The following is an 18,831-nucleotide window of genomic DNA, read 5'->3' on the forward strand; positions in this document are numbered from 1 at the left end:
CCCAGGGATGGTGGAGCCTGGCGGGCTGCCGTCTATGGGCTTGCACAGAGTTGGACACAACTGAGGCGACTTAGCAGCAGCAGCAGCAGCAGGATAACAGAAGTTTTTGAGAAAAGCCACCTCCTCAGAAAGACCATTATAAAATGTCTAAAATTTCCATATACAGGACCATGGAAGAATTAATCTGTCATCCTGCTTTTGGCTCATAGGGAGATTCACTTGCCTATTTTTATCTGAGCATGGGAACTGTCCAGTTTTAACATGGCAGACAATGCTACTCATCACTACATTTCATCTTTCTTCTTGGTTGGTATTCCTGGGTTGCAAGATTTTCACTGCTGGATCGGCATTCCTGTCTGCCTCCTGTTTTCCCTGACCCTGCTGGGAATAGTATAATTATCATTACCATCAAACTAGAGCCAAGCCTTCACCAGCCTATGTATTTCTTCCTTTGCACGCTGGCAATGAATGATTTGGCTCTTGCCTCTTCCACAGCACCCAAAATGCTTGGCATCTTTTGGTTGGATGCACATTGGATTGACTTTGATATCTGCCTAGCACAGCTGTATTTCATCCACACATTTTGCATAATTGAGTCAGCCCTCTTAGTTGCCATGGCCTTTGATCGCTATGTAGCTATTTGCATCCCACTACATTATACAACCCTCCTGACAACAACAATGGTCATTAAAATGGGTCTAGCTAGTGTGGGCCGAGCTATCTTCCTGGTTTTGCCAGGTCCCTTTCTCATTAGAAGACTACCATATTATACCAAATATGTCATCAATCATGCCTATTGTGAGCACATGGCTGTGGTGAAATTGGCTAGTGCAAACACCCATGTTAACAGAACATATGGGATCTCTGTGGCCCTTTCAGTGATCATATTGGACCTTGGGCTCCTAGCCACATCCTCTCTCAAAATCCTGCAGGCGGCCTTCCGCTCTCCTCTCAGCATGCCCGCTCAAAAAGCGCTGGGCACGGTGCTGCCCTTGTGTGCACTATCCTTGCCTCCTACACACCCGCACTCTTTAGCTTTCTAACTCACCGCATTGGCAAGAAGGTGCCTCCAAGTGTCCATACCATTTTTGCAAGTTTGTACCTTCTAGTGCCACCCACAGTCAACCCCCTGGTATATGGTGTCAAGACCACGCAGATTCGTGACCGTGTGATTGGTCTCTTTTTCCCAAACAAAAAACCTTCTGAAAACTAAGATATTTAAAAACAAACCCATGGCAGTAGAATCTTTTTCATGGAGTCATAGTACATTAATAATAGTTACAACTTTGTCCCCAACATATTTCTTGATTCATCTATGGTTTTAATTGGGGATATTTGATGTTGTACATTTATTTTTTTCTCTATTTTCAATTTTTATGCTTTCTTTCTTTTCAAAATAAAAGTGTGTTTCTTCACATTGAAAAAATGTTAAATTATTGAAATAGTTGGCATTTCAATAAATGTTAGCAACAATTGTCGTTTATTGTTAACAATACTTTACATTCTATATTTATTCATAATATTTAATAATAACCACTCATGTGAAATGACTAGGTTAGTTATTGTAACAATTTAAAACTTCCCCACGTACTGGACATTGCCATTCTTGAAAACATTTTTTTTTCCATTTTTAATTGTTACATGCTTTGTTAAAAACTGTAGAGTAAAAATCATTTCAAGTGTCTTTTTACTTATTATTTTAGTAGCAATGATGAATCAGCATGCAAAAAATGAAGCACATTTCTGTCAATATTTTATATTTATTCCATAAATTTGCTCTTCTTTTAGGTATCATGTTAAGTTTTTCAGTCTCCTTATGCTTGATAAATATATAATATTTTGGCAACTTCCTAGGCAACAGTCACTTCTATTTTACTAGGGAAATGTTCAGTCAGCGTAACCTGGTAACATGATTACGGATCCTCAGTAACACTTGAAATACTGAAACACTTTCACTTCACACTTGTGAAAATCCTATTTATCCATGTTCAGTTCCTTTTCGTTGGCTTCAGAGAATATCAATTTTTCAGTCACACTCATCCAGTGCTGTTTGTAAACAATTTGCTTCCCAATTAGGAACATTAATTTTACTATGCGTGTAGCACAGGGGACCCTAATTTAGACCCATCTATAAATGCTCTGTGCAAAATATCCTTTTACTTTTAGGATTGTTTTATGGAATGAATGTTCACTGAATTGGAAATTGTTGATTCTTGACAAAGATTGGAATATATTTTTCAAATACTTGTTGGCTAAAGTATGTTTCAAATGAATGAGCTTCCTAGCCTCTGACTTTTTTTCCTGCTGTAGCTATAATCTTACCTATTTATAACTGCATTTGTATAACATTAGCTTTTGTATAAATTATATTGCAAATAGTTTGATTCCTTACAATAATATGAATCTTCCATTTTTTTTTTTTTTCAATGAGTATACGCGGAGTGGCTCTATCAGACATTTTAGAGTAGAGTTCTGGGGAATATAAATTAATTTCAAATGTTGCTTCTGTTACTAATGACTGGCTTAGTTTCATTTTTGACTGTATAAATTCTGAGTTTCATTATTGATTAAACAGAGGAAATAATTGTTATACTTTATAGTGTCAGAGCAAGGATTAAATTAAATGATGAATGGAAGACAGTTATCACAGTAATCAACAATCTTCTTCCATATTATCATGGATAGTGCCATGATAGGTACTGAAAGTTGGAAGATCTGTTAGAAAAGATGTTTTTCCAAATACCTGTAGAGTTCTGAAATAGATAGCTCTACAAAGATATCCTCTTCGTTATTCAACATTGTCAAAGTGGACATTTCGCACTTATTCACCCACCCAAACCATACTAAAAAGTTATTGTCTCAGTAAGTAACAAACACATCAAGTCACTTAAGTGAGTGGGAGAATCGTTAATGTCATAAAGCATTTATTAAGTGTCACATATTTGCCCAAATATATGAGAAACAAAGTAGTAAAAAATGAACTAATATTTATTTTAAAAAATCAGCATATATCCCAGATAATAAAAAAATAATAATAAATTCAAAGTAAAAGTTAAAAAATTGTGAGGTAATTATGGAATACCAAAAATACCATGATGAGGCAATTTTCTAAGGTATATTGGAGGAGATGCTAGGAATACATCACAATGGAGGTGAATAGACACTGTATGAAAAGTAAAAATATATCCAGAAGAGAGTCATGGCATACTAAAAAAGGAGAACAAAACTTAAAGAAAACGAATAATTAGAAAAGTAGGAGGGGCATCCAATAAGAAAATATCTAATTTGGGGCACTGTGAAAGTCATAGGTCACCTTGAAAAATAAAGATTTGAACAATGGTGAAAGGGCCATACAATCTTGTATACAATGAATGACCTTGTCTCCAGGTGATAAATCTAGCCAAAAATCGGAATTTATTTAATTAAACACTACATTATATTTTGCACTTATAGAGCCTAATACTACTTTTGACCTACTTCACAGAATATGACTTTGTTGAGTCCATGGGGCAATCTGTAGCACACAGGCTTAATCCGTCTTGCTGCCTCTTTTTCTAAATAAAACATTTTATTGGATCACCATCGTATCCATTGATCAATGTATTGTTGATGGAAGCTTTGGCACTATAGGGCAAAGTTGAATAATTAGGACAGAGATCATACAAAAAGTTTAAATATTCACTGTCAATCTCTTTATATAAAAAGTTTGCTAATCTATAATTTAGAGCAACAATTCACTACATCATAATGTGTTAGTTGAGATTCCCCAGTGACTCAGTGGTAAAGAATCTGCCTGCCCAATGCAGGTGATGCAGGTTGATTCCTGGGTCGAGAAGATACCCTGGAGAAGGAAATGGCTACCCACTTCCAGTATTCTTGCCTGGGAATTCCATGGACAGAGAAGTCTGGTGGGCAACAGTCCCTGGGGTCGCATAAGAGTCAGACATGACTTAGTGGCCTAACAACGACAAATTTTTGATCAGATATAGGTCTGTTTTTTCATTCATTGCTTCCTATATACACACATTCATGTGTAATTTAATTTATTTTAGTTCCAGGAACAACAACAGATTTCAATGACCAAAATGTGCATATATAATACAGAAACAAAGAGTATCCTTTGAGAGACGAATAGATGTTCCTTTTTAATAATAGCTATCAGTTCAGTTCATTTGCTCACTCGTGTCCAACTCCTTGCAACCCCAAGGACTACAGCACACCTGGCCTCCCTGTCCATCACCGACTCCTGAGTTTACCCAAACTCATATCCATTGAGTTGGTGATGCCATCCAACCATCTCATCCTCTGTCGTCCATTTCTCTTCCTGCCTTTAATCTTTGCCAGCATCAGGGTCTTTTCAAATGCGTCAGTTCTTTCCATCAGATGGCCAAATTATTGGAGTTTCAGCTTCAGCATTAGTCTTCCAATGAATATTCAGGGCTGATTTCCTTTAGGATGGACTGGTTGGATCGCCTTGCACTCCAAGGGACTCTCAAGAGTCTGCTCCAACATCACAGTTCAAAAGCATCATTCTTTGGTGCCCAGCTTTCTTTATTGTACAACTTTCACATCATACAGGACTACTGAAAAACCATAGCTTTGACTAGATGGAACTTTGCTGGCAAAGTAATGTCTCTAATTTTTAATATACTGTCTAATTTGTCATAACTTTTCCTTCCAAGGAGCAAGCATCTTTATATTTTTGGCTGCAGTCACCATCTGCAGTGATTTTGGAACCCCCCCAAAATAAAATTTGTCACCGTTTCCACTGTTTCCCCATCTATTTACCATGAAGTGATGGAACCAGATGCCATGATCTTAGTTTTCTGGATGTTGAGCTTTCAGCCAACATTTTCACTCTCCTCTTTCACTTTCATCAGGATGCTCTTTAGTTCTTCTTCACTTTCTGCCATAAGGGTAGAATCATCTGCATATCTGAGATGATTGATATTTCTCCCAGCAATCTTGAAACCAGCTTGTTATTCATCCAGCCCAGCGTTTCTCATGATGTACTCTGCATATAAATTAATAAGCAGAGTAGCAATATATAGCCTTGACATACTCCTTTCTGATTTGGAACCAGTCTGCTATTCCATGTCCAGTTCTAACTGCTGCTTCCTGACCTGCATACAGATTTCTCTCTGGTATTCCCAACTTTTCAGAATTTCCAGAGTTTGTTGTGGTCCACACAGTCAAAGTCTTTGGCATAGTCAATAAGCAGAAATAGATGTTTTTTCTGGAACTCTCTTGCTTTTTTGATGATCCAATGGATGTTGGCAATTTGATCTCTGATTCCTTTTCCTTTTCTAAAACCAGCTTGAACACCTGGAAGTGCATGCTTCATGTACTGTTGAAGCCTGGCTTGGAGAATTTTGAGCATTATTTTACTAGTATGTGAGATGAGTGCAGCATTTTCACAGTATCATCTTTGAGGATTTGAAATAGCTCAACTGGAATTCCATCACCTTCACTAGCTTTGTTTGTAGTGATGCTTCCTAAGGCCCACTTGACTTCACATTCCAGGATGTCTGGCTCTAGGTGAATGATCACACCATCATGGTTATCTGGGTCATGAAAATTTTTTTTGTATAGTTCTTCTGTGTATTCTTGCAACCTATTCTTAATATCTTCTGTTTCTGTTAGGTCCATACTATTACTGTCCTTTACTGAGCCCATCTTTGCATGAACTGTTCCCTTGGTATCTCTTATTTTCTTGAAGAGATCTCTAGTCTTTCCCATTCTACTGCTTTTCTCTATTTCTTTGCACTGATCACTGAGGAAGGCTTTCTTATCTCTCCTTGCTATTCTTTGGAATTCTGCATTTAACTGGGTATATCTTTCCTTTTCTCTTTTTCTTTTCACTTCTCTTGTTTTCACAGCTGTTTGTAAGGCCTCCTCAGACAACCATTTTGCCTTTTTGCATTTTTTTCCTTGGGGATGGTCTTAATCCCGCCTCCTGTCCAGTGTCACGAACCTCTGTCCATAGTTCTATATAAGAATAAATATATGTAGTAATCTGTCTAGATATTTAACTCTGTATAACCCTAGTAACAGAAACAGATAAAACTTTAACAGAAAAGACCAATTAGATTAATATCTCTCATAAACACAGATACATAAATCTTCAACCAACTGTTAACAAATAAAATCTAATAATATATTAAAAATATTACATTACATCCAAGTGAGATTTATTCCATGTGTGCAAGATTGGTTCAATATTTCAAAATCAATGAATGTTACCCATCACATCAACAAGCTAAATCATAAAATGATATGAATTGATACAGTGAAAACTATTTGTGTGTGAGGGAGGGATAAAAATCCAACAGCCAGGAGGAGAATAATATGGCAGAGGAGAAAGTGGACATGGAGTACATCTGTCTCTATGGATGCATCATGAATACACCTTCAGACACAGAAATGCATGCAGAACACCAGCTGAGAATGGACAGGAGTACCTGACCAGCAGAAAAGAATATACAGAACCACCCCAAACTGGGTAGGACCAAGTAACTAAGGGGAAAAAATAGGCATGTTAGTAGGACTGGACCTGCCCTCAGCGGGTAGGGGAACTGAAACAGGGGTCCAATCCCCACATTGGGGCAAAAGTCTGAGTCAGAGGAGAAGCATTTTAGGGTCAGAGTGAAATAGGTGATCTGTGGCAGCCTAAAGGGAATGAGAATCTGACAGTCCTTGTACAGCCATACATACTTCAGACAGGGACGCTGGTCCCCTGGAAGGTGCAGCAGCTAGGAGATGGAGTTTAGGGATTATTCCATAATCCCAGGGCGAGGGTTGCTATCTGTGGAGAGATGGATCAAGGGGATGTGAGGGAGGAGACTGTGGTGGGAAATGCCTGTGGAGGAAAGCTGGGCAGCCACGGAAACAAGGAGATACTGTTGAGTCACGCATGGGGGTAGAGCCATCACCATAGCCTCTCTGCCTACATGCCAGCCAGCACCTGCAGCTGAGCAATAGAGAGCTGACCCATCAAAGGCCTGGCACACTGAACTACAGAGTAGGAAGGACCCCACTCAAGGTGCCCCTTTAAGTGCCTGATGCACTGATCTACAGAGTAGCACCCCACCCAGGGGGGCTCCTATATGTGCCTGACACACCGAAAAACAGAGATGGACCCCAGGCAAGGGAGTCCTCAAAGTGCCTGAACAGGTGGAGCTACGGGAAAAGACTGGCCAAAGAGGCTTTCTGATCACCAGCTACAAGAGGCTCAATAAAAGACTCTGATAGGGCCATAACTTCTAAGGTGGAGGGAGTCCATGTCCCTGCACACTTTGTGCCACCAGGGTTCCCACAAGCCAAGCAGCTGTGCCACCTTCAAGCTCAAATCTCACAGGGGCAGAGCTGCCACAGGCAAAAAAAATCTTGCATCTATGCATGCAGGGTCACTTTGGTCATGTCCAACTCTTTACAACCCTGTGGCCTGCCAGGCTTCTCTTCAAGAAGGGGGGTTCCTCAGGCAAGAATACCAATACTGGTTGCCATACCCTTCTAGAGCACAATGTTTCCTGCTGCCTTAGGCGCCAACCCTCCTGAGTACCTGGTGCTGTCAGAACCCCTCCAACCCAAGTAGCTGCACCACCCCCAGACCTGGCCCTCACAGAACCAAGCCCAAGTGCTCAAGGAAGCCTCAGGAGCAATCCCCAGTGGACGACCCACAGGCAGAGGTGGAAATAAAACCACGGTTAAAACCCAGGGGCATTGTGGATAAGGAAGAAGATGCAAAACCTTCCCACCAGCTGTACAAGCTGCAGATTAAATCCACATGATCAACTAAGCAGACTATTTTTCTATGGAATATATAAAAGGACACAGAGAGCTCCCGCAAAAGAAAATGCACTAGTTCTGATAGCTGAGGACATTGGAGGCAAAAAGACAAAAGAGTAGGACCAGATTAGAACCTGAGCTGCCCCCACAGCAGGTCCATATGATACCAGAGATCAGCACAGTGTTGGAGCGCATCCTAGGGAAGTGAGGTGGACTGTGACTCCCAGAGAGGGAAAAGACTTTGGCAGCAATGACTCAAGAAAATTATGTATTATTCTTATGTTTTAACTTGTTCTGTAGATTTTATTGGATTCCCCCCGCCCCATTGTAATTGTCAATTCTATTGGCACCATGAAATCTAATTAAGCTTTTGAGTCTTTTTTTGGTTCCTCAGTCACATTTTTTATCACTGATATAAACCTCTGCCTCTACATTGGTCTTTTGCAGTTCTGTGGAGTTTTCCTTTTCTCTCTCTCTCTCTATTTTTAATTTTAGTTTTCAATTTTTAAATTTATTATCTTTTTAATATATTTATTCATTTGTTTCCTTTTCCTACTATTCTTTTCCCCTTGCAGTTAACCTTTAATGTATATAAATCTTATCTACTTCTATTTAACTTTGCATATCTATTCTTTCTTTCTTTTCTTTCCTCTCAACATATTTGTTAGTTTTATTTTCATAGCTTTATTCCCAAATTGGCACCTTGCTTTAGTTTTGTTTCCCAGTTTGTGCTTTAGTTAGTTTTGTTCTTACCTGGTAGATATAATTTTTAGTTTCTTTTCTTCACTGGGCCAATCTATTGTAGTTTATTTTTGTTGGACTGTTTTGATTTTGCTTATGGGTGTATATGTATAAGTGTATATTCAGCCACACTTTTTATTTTTGCTAAAAACCTCTGCCTCTACACTGGGCTTTTGCAGTTCTGTAGCGCTTTCCATTTTTCTTCCTTTTTTTTTCTTTGATCTTTTTATAATTTTAATTTTTTTAATGTATTGTATTTTCTTCTACATTTATCCCTTTGTTTGCCTTTCCTACCCTTCTTTTCCCCTTGCAGTTAATCTTTAATGTACATAAACTTCTTCATCTGCCTCTATTTAAGTTTATATATCTTTTCTTTCTTTCTTTCCTTTCCTCTCAACATATGTGTTAGTTTTCTTTTCATTGCTTTACTCCCCACTTGGCACCTTGCTTTAGTTTGGTTTTCCAGTTTGTCCATTTGTTAGTTTTGTTCTTAACTAGTAAATAAATTTTTTTATTTCCTTTGTGTGCCAGGTCAATATATTGTACTTTATTTTTGTTGGACTGTTTTGACTTTGTTCATGGGGGTATATGTATATGTGTATATTCCATTATTTTAACTATTATTTGCCTGATTTTGTAACTGCCATTTGTCTGGGGTTCATCTTTGGTTTCTCATTTTGGAGTATTTGTTTTTATCTCACTTATTGACATAACAGACCACTTGTGGAATCTTCGTTCCTGACCAAGGATCAAGCTCTGAGCCTTTGGAGAGGGAGCCCTGACTCCAAAATCCTAAACAACCAGAGAACTAATGTCAGGGAGTATCAGGTAGTGAGAACTCACACAAAGGAAACCACTTTAATACAAGTGGTTTGGGCATCACCCAACCACCAATAGTACACTGTGTAGGACATCTCACCTAAACAACAAACAAAACAAAAATACCAACCCAATCATCAGCAGACAGGATTACCACTTCACTTAGCCTTGTCCACCAGAGGAAAAACAAACAAATAAACAAACAAATAAAAATATAACTTCAGCACAAATATCACCCCATAAAAAGCTTACACAAACAACTGGACCAAACTTAAGAGGGAAGAGGAAATAGGCAAACTACCTCAAAAAGAATTCAGAATAACAATAGTAAAGATATCAAAAACCTTGAAAACAAAATGGAGAAAATGCAAGAATCAATTAACAAAGACATAGAAGAATTAAAGAATAAGCATAGAGAGACAAACACAATTACTGAAATTAAAACTACTCTAGAAGGAATTGATCGCAGAATATCTGAAGCAGAACGAATCAGTGACTTGGAAGATAAAATGGTGGAAATAAATTCTGAAGACCAGAATAAAGTAAAAAGAATGAAAAGAACTGAGAACAGCCTCAGAGACCACAGGGACAATATCAAATGCATCAACATTCAAATTATAGGCGTCCCAGAAGAAGAAAAGAGAAGGATATGGGAAAACTGTTGAAGAGATTATAGTTGAAAACTTCCCTAACATGGACAAAAAAAATAGCCAATAATGTCCAAGAGGCACAAAGAGCCCCATACAGAATAAACCCAAGGAGAAACATGCCAAGACACATACTAATCAAACTAACAAAGACTAAATTCAAATAAAGTATATTAAAAGCAGCAAGGGAGAAGCAACAAGTAACATACAAGGGACACCGCATACTCTTAATAGCTGATCATTCAGCAGAAACTCTGTAGGCCAGAAGGGAATGGCAGGATATATTTCAAGTACTGAAAAAGAAAAATCTACAACCAAGATTACTGTACCCGGCAAAGATCTCTTTCAGAATTAAGGGAGAAATAAAAAGATTTTTAGACAAGAAAAAGTTAAAAGAATCCAGTGCTACCAAACCAGCTTTACAACAAATGTTCAAGGGACTTATATAGTCAAGAAATACAAGAGAAGAAAAAAAGATCTACAAAATCAACCCCAAATAATTTAGAAAATGGCAATAGGAACATCAGTTCAGTACATATATATCAATAATTACTTTAAATGTAAATAGAATAAATGCTCCAACTGAAAGACACAGACTGGCAGAATGGATACAAAAACAAGACCCATAAATATGTTGTCTACAAGAAACCCACTTCAGACCTAAAGACACATATAGACTGCAAGTGAGAGGATGGAAAAATATATTGCATGCAACTGGGAAGCAAAAGAAAGCTCGAGTAGCAATCCTCATATCAGACAAAATAAACGTTAAAATAAAGATTACAGGAGAGAAGGAAGGACACTACATAATGATCAAGGGATCAATCCAAGAGGAAGACATAACAATTGTATCTATGCACCCAACATAGAAACACCTCAATACATAAGACAAACACTAACAGACATAAAAGGAGAAATTGACAGTAACACAATAATAGTAGGAGACTTTAACACCCCACTCACACCAATGGACAGATCATCAAAACAGAAAATTAATAAGGAAACACAAGTCTCAAATAACCCATTAGATGAGTTGGATCTCTGATGTCTTCAGGACATTCCATCCAAATGCAGAAGGATACACCTTCTTCTCAAGTGCACATGGAACATTCTCCAGGATAGACCACATCTTGGATCACAAATCAAGCCTCAGTGAATTTAAGAAAATGGAAATCATATCAAGCATCTTCTCCAGCCACAACACTATGAGACTAGATATCAATTAAAAGAAAGAAAATAAAAACTGTAAAAAACACAAACACATGGAGATTAGAAAACATGTTTCTAAATAACAAACAGGTTACTGAAGAAATCAAAGGGAAATAAAAAAAATTCTAGAAATAAATGACAGTGAAAACATAACTCAAACCCTATGGTATGCAGCAAAAGCAGTTCTAAGAGCGAAGTTTATAGCAATACAATCCTACCTCAAGAAGCAAGAAAAACATCGAATAGACAACCTAACTTTACACCTAAAATAACTAGAAAAAGAGGAACCAAAAACCCCAAAATTAAGTGGAAGGAAAGAAATCATAAAGATCTTATCAGAAATAAATGAAAAAGAAATCAAAGAAACAAGAGTAAAGACTAATAAAACTGAAAGCTGATTCTTTGAGAAGATGAACAAAATTGACAAACCTTTAGCCAGACTTATCAAAGAAAACAAAGAAGAATCAAATCAACAAGATCAGAACTGAAAAAGGAGAGGTTACAACAGACAATGCAGAAATACAAAGGAGTATAAGAGGCTATTATGAACAACTATATAGCAACAAATGGATAACCTGGAAGAGATGGACAGATTCTTAGACAAGCTCAATATTTCAACAACCCAATTACAAGTACTGAAATTGAAGCTGTCATCAAAAATCTCTCTGTGGGAGAGGGAGAAGGCAGGATGATTTGGGAGAATGGCACTGAGACATATATAATATCATATAAGAAATGAATCGCCAGTCTAGGTTCAATGCAGGATACAGGATGCTTGGGGCTGGTGCACTGGGATAACACAGAGGGATGGTATGGGGAGGGAGGTGGGAGGGGGGTTCAGGAGTGGGAACTTATGTACACCCGTGGCAGATTCATGTTGATGTATGGCAAAACCAATACAGTATTGTAAAGAAAAAAAGAAAAAATCAAAAGCCCAAGACCAGATGGCTTCACAGGAGAATTCTATCAAACATTTAGAGAAGAGCTAATGCCTATCCTTCTAAAACTCTTTCAAAAAATTGCAGAGGAAAGAACACTTCCAAATTCATTCTACGCAGCCACCATCACCCTGAAAACAAAACCAGACAAAGACAACACACAAAAAGACAACTACAGGCCAATATCACTGATGAACATAGATGCAAAAATCCTCAACAAAATTTTAGCAAATGGAATTCAGCAGCACATCAAAAAGCTCATACACCATGATCAAATTGAGTTTATTTTAGGGATGCAAGGATTCTTCAATATATGCAAATCAATCAATGTGATACATCATATTAACATATGGAAAGATAAAAAGAATATGATCATCTGAATAGATGTGGGAAAATCCTCTGACAAAATTCAGCACCCATTTATGATTAAAACTCTTCAGAAAATGGGCATGGAAGGAACATACCTCAACATAGTAAAGGGCATATATGATAAACCTACAACAAACCTTATTCTCAGTGGTGAAAAACCCTAAGATCAGGAATAAGACAAGGATGCACACTTTCCCCACTATTATTCAACATAGTTCTGAAAGTCTTAGCTATATTAATCAGAAAAGAAAAGGTAATAAAAAGAATACAGATTGGAAAAGAAGTAAAGCTCTCATTGTTTGCAGATGAAATGATACTGTACATAGAAAACACTAAAAATAGTATCAGAAAATTACTAGAGCTAATTGGTGAATTTAGCAAAGGTGCAGGATGCAAAATCAATACACAGAAATCACTTGCATTTCTATATACTAACAATGAAATCAGAAAGAAAAATTCGGGAATCAATCTCATTCAACATTGCAACAAAAAGGAAATATCTAGGAATAATCTTACCTAAGGAAACAAAAGAACTGTACACAGTAAAGTATAAGACACTAATCAAAGAAATCAAAGATAACATAAACAGATGGAGAGATATGCCATGTTCTTGAGTAGGAAGAATCAGTATTGTGAAAATGACTATACTACCAAATGCAATCCAAAGATTCAATGTGATTCCTTTCAAATTACCAAAGAAATTTTTCACAGAATTAGAAGAAAAGTTTCACAATTCATATGGAAACACGAAAGACCCCAAATAGCTAAAGCAGTCTTGAGAAAGAAGAATGGAGCTGGAAGATTCAATCTTCCTGACTTCAGATTATACTACAAAGCTACATCATTGACACAATATGGTACTGGCACAAAAACAGAAACATAGACCAATAGAACAAGATATAAAGCCCAGAAATAAACCCATGAACCTATGGGTACCTTATTTTTGACAAAGGAGGCAAGAATATACAGTGGGGCAAAGACAGCCTCTTTGATAAACGATGTTGGGAAAACTGGACAGTTACATGTTAAAGAATGAATCAGAATACTTCCTTACACCATACACAAAGATAAACTCAAAATGGATTAAAGACCTAATTGAAGACCAGAAACTAAAAATCTCTTACTGGAAAACATAGGCAGAACACTCGATGACATAAATCAAAGAAAGATCCTCTATGGCCCACCTCCTAGAGTAATGGAAATAGAAACAAAAGTAAAAAACTGGGACTAATTTAAACTTAAAAGCTTTTGCACAGCAAAGGAAACTATAATCAAGGTTGAAAAGACAACCCTTGGAATGGGAGAAAATAATTGCAACTGAAACAACCGACAAAGGATTCATTTCCAAAATATATAAGCAGCTCATACAAGTCAAAACCAGAAAAACAAATAATCCAATCAAAGAGTGGAAAAAAGACCTAAACAGACATTTCTCCAAGGAAGATATATAGATGCTTAACAAACACATGAAAAAATGCTCAACATCAGTCATTATTAGAGAAATGCAAATAAAAACTACAATGAGATATCACCTCACACTGGTCAGAATGGCCATCATCAAAAAGTCTACAAACAATAAATGCTGGAGATGGTGTGTAGAAAAGGTAAGGCTCTTGCACTGTTGGTGGGAATGTAAATTGATACAGCCACTATGAAAGACAGTATGGAGAGTCCTTAAAAAACTGGGAATAAAACCACCATATGACCCAACAATCCCACTCCTAGGCATATACCTTGAGGAAACCAAAATTGAAAAATACACATGTATCCCTTTGTTCATTTCAGCACTATCTCCAATAGCTAGACCATGGAATTAACCTAGATGTCCATCAACAGATGAATGGATAAAGAAGTTGTGGTCAGTCAGTTCAGTTGCTCAGTCATGCCTGACTCTTTCAGATCCCAAGGACTGCAGCATGCCAGGCATCTTGTCCATCATCAAATCCCAGAGCCTGCTCAGACTCATGTCCATCATGTCAGTGATGCCATCCATCATCTCATCTTCTGTCGTCCCCTTCTCCTTCTGCCTTCAATCTTTCCCAGCATCCGGGTCTTTGCCAATGAGTTGGTTCTTCAAATCAGGTGGCCAAAATATTGGAGTCTCAACTTCAGCATGAGTCTTCCAATGAATATTTAGGACTGATTTCCTTTAGGATGGATTTGTTGGATCTCCTTGCAGTCTAAGGGACTCTCAAAAGTCTTCTCCAACATCACAGTTCAAAAGCATCAATTCTTTGGTTCTCAGCTTTCTTTATACTCCAATTCCCACATACATATATGGCTACTGGAAAAACCATAGCTTTGACTAGATGGACCTTTGCTGGCAAAGTAATGTCCCTGCTTTTTAATATGCTATCGAGGTTGGTCATAGCTTTTCTTACAAGAAGTGAGTGTCTTTTAATTTCATGGCTGCAGTCACCATCTGCAGTGATTTAGGAGCACCCCAAAATAAAGTCTGTCAATGTTTCTATTGTTTCCCCATCTATTTTCCATGAAGTGATAGGACTAGATGCCATGATCTTAGTTTTCTGAATGTTGAGTTTAAAGCCAACTTTTTCACTCTCCTCTTTCACTTTCAAGAGACTCTTTAATTCTTCTTCATTTTCTGCCATAAGGGTGGTGTCATCTGCATATCTGAGGTTATTGATATTTTTCCTGGCAATCTTGATTCCAGCTTGTGCTTTATCTAACCCAGCATTTCACATGATGTACTCTGAATATAAGTTAAATATACAGGGTAACCTTATACAGCCTTGACATATTCCTTTCCTGATTTGGAACCAGTCTGTTGTTCCATGTTGAGTTCTCACTATTGCTTCTTGACCTGCATACAGATTTCTCAGGAGGCAGGTTTGGTGGTCTGGTATTGGCATCTCTTTCAGAATTTTCCAGTTTGTTGTGATCCACATAGTCAAAGGCTTTGACATAGTCAATAAAGCAAAAGTAGGTGCTTTTCAGGAACTCTGAAGTTGTGGTGCATATACACAATGTAATATTACTTAGCCATAAAAAGAAACACCTTTGAGTCAGTTCTAATGAGGTGCCTGTATTTTATTATCTGAATGGAGTGAGGAGATTGGAGGAAAAGGAAGAGTAGTTTTGAATTAAATAAAGAAGACAAGGAGATTACTCTAAGGCTGGACTTACTCCTTAACAGTGTAAACATGATCTACTTTATTTGTTAGAGGCCTATGATAAAATAAATCTATGGATTTTTAACCCATTGAAACTGGTTTATCCTAGACCTTTTCTCTCTTGCATGTTAATTAAACACATTATTTAAATCTGTAATAACATTTATGGAAACTATAGTTCTTGAAATTATCAAAACAATGACATGTAGTGTACAAGAAGTGCAGGACATATAGCACCAAATAAATGAGAGCTAATGTGTGTAAGCAATTCAGACTTTATCACTGGGCAAGATTTTTCAGCTGTATATTTAACACTGATTTCACATTTCTACAAATATTTCAGCAACTTATATGTTATGCTAAACTTTTATAAATAAAGGGAATCAATAGAAATATATATATATATATATTTATATATGAGACTAGTGACATTTATTTTAATTTGAGACCAAAATTGCAATCATTTCTCATTTTTTAGTGTAAGGCCAGCCAAAACTTATTTTTGAAATGGTCTCATGTTTCTAGGTATGTTTTTTTTTCACTAGCTAAACCAAAATGACACTTTCCAAAATTTTTGTCTTCACTTTCTTATAGTGAAATAAGAAATTAAGCACACTGTGAAGGAGAATCCTTCAAGAGCATATTGAATTACCCCCAATCACATTGTATTGTTGTTTAGTGGCTAAGTTGTGTTTGACTCTTTTGCTATGCCATGGACTACAGCCTGGCAGGTTCTGCTGTCCATGGGTTTCCCTATTCAAGAGTACTGGAGTGAGTTGCCATTTCCTTCTCCAGAGGATCTTCTTGACCCAAGGATCCAACTCTCACTTCTCCAGCACTGAAAGATGGATTCTTTACCACTGAGCCCCCAAGGAAGTCCACATTTACACTCACTTACATTAATATATTATAAATAAATGTAATTGAAAATATAAAAACAGTGTTATGCTGTATTTAAGGTTCTCAAAAATATTGAATATTTATGTCTATAGGTTTAAGAATAGGACTTTTATAGTCCAATCCCAATTATTCTTGCATATAGCATCCTATTTACTTAAATGCATGTGTGTGTACTAAAGTCGCTTCAGTTGTGTTGGACTCCTTGTGACCTTAAGGACTGTAGCCTTCCAGGCTTCTCTATCCATAGGATTCTCCAGGCAAGATGCTGGAGTGAGTTGCCAAGCCCTCCTCCAGGGAATTTTCCTGACCCAGGGGTCAAACCTGCAACTCTTATGTCTCCCGCATTGGCAAGCATGTTCCTTATCATTAGTGCCACCTGGGAAGCCTAAATTTACCTAAATGGCATCTTACAAACAGAAGAGTTAAATCATAAATACCAAAAAGTATACATTATGTGCTTCTTGCTGAACCTACAGTTGAACTGATAGAATTGTGTGAAGTGTGTGGATACGATAGTAAATACACAAAAAGACACATGTCTCAAGTGCAACATGGACATCCATGAATCCACTTTTTCTGTTAAATGGATGTAGGTTAGGAAACATTCTTTGTACTATTTTTTTTCCCAAAGTCAGTATGCAGTTTAATGGTGCTATTTTTTCAACTCAGATTATTTATCTAACTTAAGCAGCATTCCTCTATTTCATGAATAAAAACTTAATTTCCCTTAGACTTAAAATTCTAACAAAATATTCACAATATCATTGTTTCTTTCCCTTTTGCCATCATAATGAACTACCATAAAATAAAATATGAAAAAATACAATTTGTTAAATTTCCCTCATTAAAAATATGCAACTAACAGTTAAAGAATGTCATCACAAACCACCAAGAAACAACTTGGTAAAGAATTGTTAATGCTATAAGCAGTACCTCTCTCAGAGTGTCCTCATGATATCATGCTGACCACAGGAGAAAATATAACTTTAGGACATGTTTTCAATTTATTATTGTATTCAGATAGAATTTTGCATAAGGGAAAAATTATGTAAAAAACAGAAATTTGTAATAAATTTAGATAAAGTAGTATTAACAACATTAACAATAAAGAATAAAAGTAAGGATGTCAAATGAGATTAATTTAGTATAATCTAGAATTTGCAAGGTGCTGTCTTCTTAAAGTCATCTGAGAAAGACACAATTGGATAGTTTGGGGCAATTCCAGCACTATAAAGCTTAGCCCTATAGGATTTTTAATATCACTTAAAGATATTGTCGGGTTTGGGAAATTAGAATTGTAAAGACTTTGCATCAGACTCCACTGGTGTGCAACATCAATAGGATTCATGGTCAGAGAAGTAGGGAGTTTCAGTGGGTTCTACAGTATTGGAAAAACATAGATTAATTAAATCCTTTCCTACTTTCAAAGCAATTTAATTCTAGCTGGATAAAAATGATATGCACACAAACAAAGTTTATGACATTAACTCTGTAATTATAAAAACATAGCTCATGTGATAAAGTCAAGATCACTGGAATGGAATTTGACAAACCTATAGATCCAGAGGTTTTTCCTGCCTCCTGTGAAACCTGTATGCAGGTCAAGAAGCAATAGTTAGAACTGGACATGGAATGATGGACTGGTTCAAAATCAGGAAAGGAGTACGTTAAGACTATATGTTATCACCTTGTTCGTTTAGCTTACATGCAGAGTACAACCTACAAAATGCTGGGCTAGATGAAGCACAAGCTGGAATCAAGATTGCCAGGAGAAATATCAATAACCTCAGATATGCAGAGGACACCATCCTTATGGCAGAAAAAGAGGAAGAACTACAGAGCCTCTTGATGAAAGTGAAAGGGGAGAGTGAAAAGGCTGGCTTAAAACTCAACATTCAGAAAACTAAGATCACGGCATTCAGTTACATCACTTCATGGCAAATAGATGGGCCAATAACAAAAAACAGTGACAGATTTTATTTTCTTGAGTTCCAAAACCCCTGAAGATGGTGACTGAAGCCATGAAATTAAAAGATGTTTGCTCCTTTGAAGAAAAGCTATTACCAACCTAGATAGCATATTAAAAAGCAGAAACATTACTTTGCCAACAAAGGTCCTTCTAGTCAAAGCTATGGTTTTTCCAGTAGTCATGTATGGATGTGAGAGTTGGACCATAAAGAAGACTGAGTGCCAAAGTATTGATGCTTTTGAACTGTAATGTTGGAGAAGACTCTTGAGTCCCTTGGATTGCAAGGAGATCAAACCAGTCAATCCTAAAAGAAATCA

The 18,831-nt window shown here is 37.0% G+C and overlaps 1 pseudogene; it reads left to right on the forward strand.

Annotated features, from left to right (window-relative positions):
* The first annotated feature begins 261 nt into the window (after positions 1-261).
* LOC128060918 (olfactory receptor 52P1-like) lies at positions 262-1,213 on the forward strand (annotated as a pseudogene).
* Positions 1,214-18,831: the final 17,618 nt, after the last annotated feature.

Source organism: Budorcas taxicolor, chromosome 15 (genome assembly GCF_023091745.1).
Source record: "Budorcas taxicolor isolate Tak-1 chromosome 15, Takin1.1, whole genome shotgun sequence".
NCBI classification, from domain to species: Eukaryota; Metazoa; Chordata; class Mammalia; order Artiodactyla; family Bovidae; genus Budorcas; species Budorcas taxicolor.